A 9,524-nucleotide genomic window follows, 5' to 3' on the forward strand; every position below is an offset into this window, starting at 1 on the left:
TAACAATAAGCATTTCATACATGCTCATAGCTTTTTTCCTTATCTGCTCAGCTCCTTTGGCAGGGGCTGAAGTGTGAGTGGTATTTGCTGTTCTTGTTTTCCCTTGTACTATATTTACTTAAACCCTAAAACCTTAGGGCACTTCACTCACTTTGCCATGTCTCTGCAAGACCCAATGGATGATTCTTGAAAAACGCAGTGTAGGATCAGGGATCAAATTATAAATCCCTCTGAGTAACAATCTGGAAGTGTCTGCAAAACGCTTTATGTCTCTGTAGCACTCTTGTGATAATACCACTGCTCAGAGGAGGAAAGGAAATTATAAGCTATTTCTTTAAAGCAGCTGATCTCTCAGTCTCAAAAAAGGTTAGGTAAGGATACAGGTTTTTAAAAAAACCAAACAACCAAACCTCAAAAAACAGCCCAACAGTAAATGTCATAGCGGTATTTCTTGGAAGAGTCATGTAAATGTTATTTATTGTGCCAAACACATTTCCAAAGCAGATGTCTTCCACAATATATTTTACTCAGCCACATCAAAATAAAACAGTTGCAGTTTCAGCCTTCTAGGCAGTATTACCATTCACAGGTCTCTGTAAGGCCAGTTCACCCCAGCACGAGAAGAGCAATTCAGCTTGTTCCTCTATACTGCCCTTCAGCCCTCTCTCAGCTACACCACATGCCCAGTCTATCGCAAAGCTGAGCTGTTTGGGGCGCTATGAACCAGCCCTTACATGGGACATCCTGACCTACACCTTGAGGCACAGACCTCTCTAAAGTGTTTGTTACCCTAGACTCTCCTACTAGGGGCATTCAGGCTTGCTCTGCATTTTCCTTTTGTATTGCCATCTCTGCTACCCATAGGCAAGCTTTGGAGAGTTTGGTGTTTGTGTTCAGGCCCAAAAGCTTTGGCATCAAGTGTAGAAGTTTGTCAAAACAATGTGAAACTTCAATTAAATGTGATTATTTTATCTGACAAAGATGTGACAGACAACTACCAGATTCATTTCATTGCAAGTTGTTCCTTTCACCCCATACCCCTTATCTACTTATATGTATTCAGACTGTGTAGATTTTATGACAGAGATTTGCACAATTTGAACATTTTTACGGGGCCCTGAGAGATGCTAGACTTGAGTGACTGATAAGGCTGAAGAATTTCTCAGTAAGAAAAAAAAATGTTTCTTCAGGGAAATTTTCTGGGGGAACATTCTGAAAGGTACACAGATCTACAACTTTCCTTCAGTAAAGCCTAAACAAAAAATATATGAGCCAAGCTGATGCAAAACAAAAACACTTTGATTTTTTTCAAGTTGAATCAGCTATTCAGTTTTGGATGAGTTCAACATTAATCTACATTTGTTTGAACACACTGCCTCGGTGACAGATGACCTTAGTCATCTTAGGGTCCTGTTTCTCCTCTCCTGCCCAGACATCTTACACAACATCTCCTATTCCTCCTGAATAACACTCGTAACATCTGCTGAGCAAGTACAAGATAAAAGGGAGATGCCACAGCTATGGGGCACCTCTTGGGATCTGAGGTCTAACTACTGAGACCAACCTTTCCAGCTGAGAGAGCCCAAACAGCTGAATACCAAACCCTTGATATTACATTTACATTTCAAGTCTGACCAAGAGTTAGAAAATAAGAATAAAAGCCCAAAAGTAGTCTCTCCTCAGGAGAGCAAGTCAATTTACAAATAGTTCTGTTTAATAATAATGAAGCCACAGAACCTCACTCACCAGACATGTTACTGCCACATATACCATTAATACATTACAGTCTCTCAACTTCTAAAGTTTGCCTTCTTGACAGTTGCTACATACATATACAACTGATTAACCTCTGAAATTAAAATCAGACAGCACCACCAATAACAGGAAGAAGTTAATTTGTTGACAACTAAGAAGCTTCAAGATACGTTGCACCCCTGAGATCCTGAGCCGTGCACCACTCAATAAACCTTTAATCTGAATAAAGGTCCTCACGGCCAGTGACATCATGCAGGCAGGCACAGTTGCAACACCAGAGAGCACCACTGAGCAAAGAAGTTGTGGTTTTTTTCTTTACCACATCAACAGAACTGGTTTGATCTACAAGGCTGAAAAACAGTAGAGAAGCTGTTACACCAGGTCTGTTGTCCTCCCTGGGGGTAACCTCTAACACACGTTCTCAAAGATTAGAGTCTTGTTGCCTCTCCCCACCCAACCCTCCCCCCTCTCCTTTTTTTTAAATATACAATAGTGACCCACACACAGTACAACGAAGTCCCAATACAGCAAGGCATACAACTATATCTTACTAACTGTACGCAGCACTGGGTACAAAGTCTCTTTCAATCTGATTACTCTGTTTTTCATTCTTTGCTCTACAAATGCTTCCTCTCTATCTTGATATTATTCTCTTCAGCTTTGCTTGAGCCTGTTAGTTTATACTACAATTTCCAAAACATAAAATATATCCTGAATTTAGCTCTAAGATCAATGGCTCCAGAGACTCAACTCTGTTTAGAGTCCAACTACACAGCGTAACACCCACACATAGGGCTTCTCACATGTGCGTTTGGTGCTGCTGTTGTGGAGGGCAAAAGGAGAGGAGAATGGAACAAAAGTTATTACTACAGACAGTTCTGTTCTTTAGCACAGGGTGTTGGACTTCAGATTTCTGTTTTTTACGGGGTTTTTTTGCAACATAGGCTCCAGACTCTCTCTGAACATCTTTTCTCTTTTGACCTCCAGCTTACCTGCTTGTTTCACATCAAGGGCTATGCTAGCACAAGGAGAGACTTGTCTCCAGATGTCTCAAAGCTTATCCCTCACAATTATTGGTCTGGAATGCTGTAAGAGAGGACTTTGGGTTGTCCTTGCACTGTCACTCAGGCGGTCTGTTGCCACAGGCAAGCTAACTTAGAAGACCTGCTCGGACATTTTGGAATCTGCATCCTCATGCAGCGCCTAGCCTGTAGCAAGTGAATACAGCCAAAGATTTAAACCGGTGATCTGTACTGAGCATTGTATTCTTCCTTCATGCAAACAAAGATTTTTCAAATATCGTTCAAGATATACTTGTGTTCCAGAAATGAAGAGGTATTTATCTTCACTTAGGAGAGAGAAAAATATCAAGAACGGTGCACTTCTGAGTCTGCAACTATGACAAAGAGGACTGCAGAGCTAGCTTTGGGCAAGCTGAAATACGGCCTTGCCTTTTGGATACCAACTGCAAGATGATGTTATAAAGCAGCCAGCGAAACCCTGTAGGTCTGCTGTTGGCTGGTTTCACAAAAACTCAGATATTAATAACTTTGCTAGGCCTGAACAAATTGCCTTCAGTATGTCACAGGCTAAAGTCAAGATCCACAGTACTGAAAAGAGAAGTTGAATAGATATGAATATACAATCCTGATCAACTCCACCTTTCATCTTTTCTTTTTCCATCATGTATAGAACAAGCTAAAAGACTATCAGTCTCGATATATACTGTATGTATTATATAAATATATATATAAAATAAAACCCAGTCCAATTCACTTCAACTTTCAGAGAGTAGATCAAGTAAAATCATTACACAGTCAAACCACCCCAGATACTGTAGAGATGCTGATGTTCCTCACTACACTGTTTCTGAATTGGACTGGCTGTGAATACTGCAATGGAATCCACAGCTAAGCAATTATCCTCAGGAGTTTTCAGGCAGAACCATGACTAGGTTATGTAGGCAACCAAGTATGATCTGAGGTAGTAGTTTCCCAGGAGGCAGTAAGAGAGAAATGCCAGCGTCTGTCACAAAGTAAAATCATCCTTTGTCTAACAAAGTGCATGCTTGCAGTCTCCTTAAAACATGAGGGACTCCCATTGCTCCAAGGATGTGAGTGAATACAAAAGAAGAATAGGTAACAGTAATTCACTTACAAAAGTAAGAGCTTTAGCATGCCTTCCCTCAGTATTGGGGCTATACTGAAGCTATTTCAGACCTTCACTAACTTCGTTAATAAAGGATCATTAAGAACGATGACAAATGGTTTCTGCTCAGTCACATCAATGACAGCAACTAAAGACGGATGACAGATAATTAAACGAAGAAGAAAAATGTTCCATTTACCTATCAAGACTCAGACTTTGTCCTGTAAGAACTTTTCTACCAAAGGTTGGCAAAATTCAGTGCTACTGAATACAGATCTGATCTGGAGAAACACTTGGGAGTGTTAGCAGAAGTAGAGGATTTCCTCAGCCTTCCACTTGAACCGCATCTGGTTCTATGATGTCCATGTTTCTGGATGTCAGAAGCATCATTGAGAAATCTAACATATTTATTAGAGAAAATATCAATCTTTATAGAATTTGTATCCAGTCGATCTTGGTATCTGGGTCAGAGAAAGATAATCACAGAACACCAGGTTGGAAGAAACCTCAGGGATCATCTGGTCCAACCTTTCTTGGCGAAAGCACAGTCTAGACAAGATGGCCCAGCACCCTGTCCAGCTAATCTTAAAGTGCCTGATGCTGGGGAATCCAACACTTCCCAGGGGAGATTATTCCAGTGGCTGATTGCATTTTCATAGTGAAAAAATTTCCTCTTCTGTCCAATCTGAATGTCCCCAGGAGTAATTTACACCCATTACCCCTCATCTTTTCCATGTGACTCCTTGTATAAAGGGAATCTCGGTCTTCTTTGTAGCCACCCTTTAAACACTGGGACATGGTGATAAGGTCTCCCCTAAGCCTTCTCTTCTCAAGGCTGAACAAACGCAGTTCTCTCAGCCTTCCCTCACGTGTCAGGCTGCCCAGCCCCCTGACCATCTTTGTGGCCCTTCTCTGGACCCTCTCCAGCCTGGCCACATCTTTTTTTTATAGCAGGGACTAGAACTGAACACAGTACTCCAGGTATGGTCTGACAAGCACTGAGTAGAGTGGGATAACGACTTTATCTCTGCTGGTGATACCCTTGTTGATGCAACCCAGCACCTCGTCGGCTTTCTTTGCTGCAGCAGCTCACTGTTCACTCACATAGAACTTCTTGTCCAGCAGGATGCCCAGATCGCTTCCCACAGAACTGCTCCCCAGCTGGGTAGATCCCAGCCTGTGCTGCACTCCTGGATTATGTTCTCCTAGGCACCTTACACTTGCCCTTATTGAACCTCATAAGGTTCTTTCCAGCCTACCTAGCTCTTGCTGCAGGGTGGCTCTCCCTCCCAAAGTGTCTACTTCGCCGCTCAGTTTAGTATCATCAGCACCTGAATTTTTGCTCCCAAGGCCTGGCGCCCAACAGTGCTGGTAAAGACAGAGGTGATTAAAGTATTGAGAAGCCCCGCCTTTTCAGCATTGTTGGTGACTGATTCACCTCTCCTGTTTAACATGCTCTGAACGAGGCTGTAAGACACTTTTAAGACTATGTCCTTCATTGTTTCCTGCCACTGTTTTTAAAGCTCAAACCTTATTCATCTTGACATTGATGATGACATAGCATTACTGCAACAGTTTCTCCAGCAGCTTAGAGCAATCTTGTTAATGAGTCTCAGTGACAGGGCTCAACAGTGCCTGACCATCATCACAAACTATCCAGAACCCTAAACTAATACACTGTTTCACTTGATGGGGTTTAGTACAAATTGAACACCAGAATTTGTGGATAATATTTTATGTAAGTCCATTTCTTATGCCAGCTTTCAGTAAATAATCACTTGGAAGCAGACATCAAGAATTAAATAGCAGAAGGTTTTAACCACAGAATAAAGTATTACAAGTATTGTTGGAAATTCTTGATGAGGGGTTGAGAATCACAGTACATGCACCTGTACAGCCTGTCAACACAAACCCAGAAACCTGTTGGAAACAGCTGATAGTAGGCATTGCTTTTTATTTGAAATATTCATTAAAATTACTGCCTCCAAGGGTTGGCCTTCTCTAATAATCAAATGCTATTGTATGGGAATACAATACAATGAGTATGGGAAGCAGATATCGGATATGATATTTGATGTGTTTATACCGACCAACAAGTACTGAAGATTTATTTTCTAGTAAAAGAATTCTACTCATCTATGAAAGAGGTACACAACTTCACTATGTCGAAAGCAGCTGTGACATGACAGATTACACCTTTATCAGCACTGAATCCAATGTGAGTAGAGTTTTGATTTAGTCAGCTTACATGGGAGATCTCAAAAGAATAAAACGAAAACACATACACAACCCTATGGTGCACAACACAGGGATTGCAATTCACTAGGCAAACTACTTTATTTCAAATACTAAAGCAGTTCCCTGTGGCTGGTGAAATTCATGCCATTGTACTCACTTTCTGACCACTTTCATTCAATAAACATATTTAAGGTTTCTCTGGAAAAGTAAGGAAAATCTGCCTGAAGGCCTGCAAAGACACTTAGGCTACATATAGCTTTATTACAGGTAGAGCTGAGACCAGCTAATTTCAAGATTACCCGAGCCTTCTTGTTGCCTATAATCACCAGACTTCAGCTGCTTGGCTTGAAGCTTTTTTTTTCCCCCTAGAGCTGAATTATTTTGAAAATTTTTAGCCACACTGTTTCACCCATTTCTGAAAACAGTACCAGTAGAACAGTTGTTTGGTGCCTAACAAAATCCAAGATGAGATATAGGAAAGCAGGAATTTGCACTCCTATCACACTGAAAAGAGCCTGCAAGACATATGAAGTTATATTTCTATTGTACTGAGCACCGATAAAACCTCATTAGGAATATTTTTACCTATTGTGGGGAAAACACTTCAAGAGTGATAAAATCTAGTCAAAGAACATCCAGGTGAGAGAAATGAAAATGATAGAGAGCTAAAATGCACCACCTACAAAAAGCAGATCAGACAGATAAGCACCATAGCACCTTAAAAGGCTGAGAGAAGCCAAAAGTCTTCAATAATGTAAAAGGCTGCTACACCCCCACCCTACATCCCTCCCAGAAAAGCACAATGTCAGTTTAGGCCTGTTTTTCTTGTCTGTCCATTGTTGCAAGATGAATAATTGAGATAAAACATTTGGAAAAATATCTCTTTTTAAACACAGATAAACACTGCAATAGTGTGCTTAAAGGATCCGTCACTGAAGATTTGAGAACAAGTTAGACAAACATCACCAAGACTGATAAAGGTATTGTTGATTCTACCACATGATTCAAGACATCTTTCTCATTTTCTTCCAACTCTACAATTATTTAACTGCCTATACATCTACATTCCAACTACATCTCTACACAGTCAGTGCTTCTGCAAGTCAAACCCCAGGCTTCATTATTTTCTATGTGCCCAACATATAAAACTAGTAATCACCTCGATCACAGAATCATCTCAGTTGGAAAAGCCCTTGAAGCTCCTCCAGTCCAACCATGAACCTCACACTGACCGTTCCCAACTCCACCAGATCCCTCACACTGGATCAACCTGACTGTTCAATCCCTCCAGGGATGGGGACTCCCCCCCTGCCCCGGGCAGCCCATTCCAAACATGCCTATCAGATACTGATTAGTTAGTGATTAACACAGAATTATAATACAGCTTACAGAATGCTTCTGCTCCTACGCATGCTCAGGGAAAGGGTCTTAACGTGGGCAGGGGTCTTTCTGACCCGTGGGTGTGGTTTTTCCTGTTATAATGATGGTAGTTCACTTTCAGGACACTTAGTTTCATTGCCAAGTTAATGAATCCATTAGTCACTTGGCCAGGTTGTCAAGTAAGTCATTCTCAACACAATCCCAGACATTCTCTTTATAGTCCAGGATGTTCTACTTTTCTTTTAGTGTTTGGAGATCAAAGCCAATCATTTCTTTATCAATTTCTTATTGCTAATCGAGGTCGTCTTGACCACACTTCAACGTTTCACCTGACCAGGCTTCAAAATCTTGTAATTGTCCCCATATGTGCGGTAACTATAGCGACTACCATAATCATTAACTGTGGCTACTAGCAAATGTGAAGTATCAGTTTGAGACCCGAAGAGCAGTAGAACGTCCCTCTCACTCCAGTGGGCGCAGCTCTTCAGGGAAAGCTTGGGCACCTCTGCCTGCCTTTCGCCTTGCTCTCCTCATGTGCCTTTGAGTGTATTAATGTGGCAATAGACAAGTCCAGGTGCACAGCCACACTGTTGTCAAGCTAATTCAGAGGACAGGGTAGGGGAGGTTGGTGGGCTGCTGCTCCACAGCTCCACTTCCACTGTCCTCTGTTGACAGGGAAATGGGACCACATTGGTGCAAGCATCATTTCCAATGGAAATCTATCAGAAATGCTTGGAAGAAAAGCATCTGCTCAACCATCTGCAAGAGGACAGCTGTAAGCTTAGAATCAGAGGGTGACTGAAGTGGGAAGGGACCTCTGCAAGTCATCTGATCCAACACTCCTGCTCCAGCAGGGCCCCCTACAGCCAGCTGCCCAGGACTGTGTCCAGATGGCTTTTGAGTATCTCCAAGGGAGGAGACTCCACAACCTCTCTGGGCAACCGGTGCCAAGGCTCAGTCATCGTCATGGTAAAAAAGTGCTTGCTCATGTTTAGAGGGCACCTCCCGTGCTTCTGTCTGCACCCATTGACTCTGGTCTTGTCCCTGAGCACCTCTGAGAAGAGCCTGGCTTTGCTTTTGTTGCACCTTCCCTTCAGGTATTTATATACATTGATGAGGTCCTCCTCCCTAGGCTGAACCGTCCCAGCTCTCTCAGACTTTCCTCAGAGGAGACTCTCCAGTCCCTTCAACACCTTACTGGCCCTTGGCTGGGCTCTCTCCAGTACGGCCATGTCTCACTTGTACTGGGAAGCCCAGAACTGGACACAGCAGGGCAGTCTCACCCATATCATGAGCTCCTTTACCCGTGCCCCAGGGAGGCAGCAGACTTCCCTTTGAAGTGGGTCTGGTCTGCATATTTGGCCTTTGACACCCCTCAGAATGGAGTCCCCCACTACAATGACCCTTCTGGGGTTCTTTTTAGAATTGGTTTTAATAGCAGGTCCAGAGCGACCCGGCCTTGGTGGACCTTGATCTTCCTCCTTGTTTGACTCATTTTCCTCATCCCTCTCTGCCTCATTCACAAGTTCCAGGGCCCCATGTCTGTTGAGAAGGGGCACCATGGAAGGTGAGAGGCCCTGTTTGCCCGTCCTGTTGCTGTGCCATGCCCCTCTGATGCACCACGCCCTGTTGGCCCGTCCCCTCACCGCACTCCTGGTCACTCACGCTCCCTGGGGGATGCTCTTGTACGTGAGGGGCGTTGTCACTCCAGGCTCTGTCTGCTCTGAGTCCCTGCTGCCCTCATTCGCAGCTCACTCTTCCCGCTCAGGGGGAGGCAGCTTGAGGCTCTTCCCTGGGCTTCTGCCTTCTCAGCTTGCAGTTTTGCCGTGGGTTTTTTGACGCTTTCAGGAGGGTGCCCTGCCGCTATCCTCCGCTTCGGAGCCCCTCTCAGCAACACAAGGATAAAGCACTAAGTGAAACGCTTTGTATAGCACAGAAACAGTAGCCGAACGTAGTTCCCAGGACAGTTTTTAAATCATAGAATAGTTTGGGTTGGATGGGAG

Source organism: Athene noctua, chromosome 6, assembly GCF_965140245.1.
Source record: "Athene noctua chromosome 6, bAthNoc1.hap1.1, whole genome shotgun sequence".
Classification (NCBI taxonomy): Eukaryota; Metazoa; Chordata; class Aves; order Strigiformes; family Strigidae; genus Athene; species Athene noctua.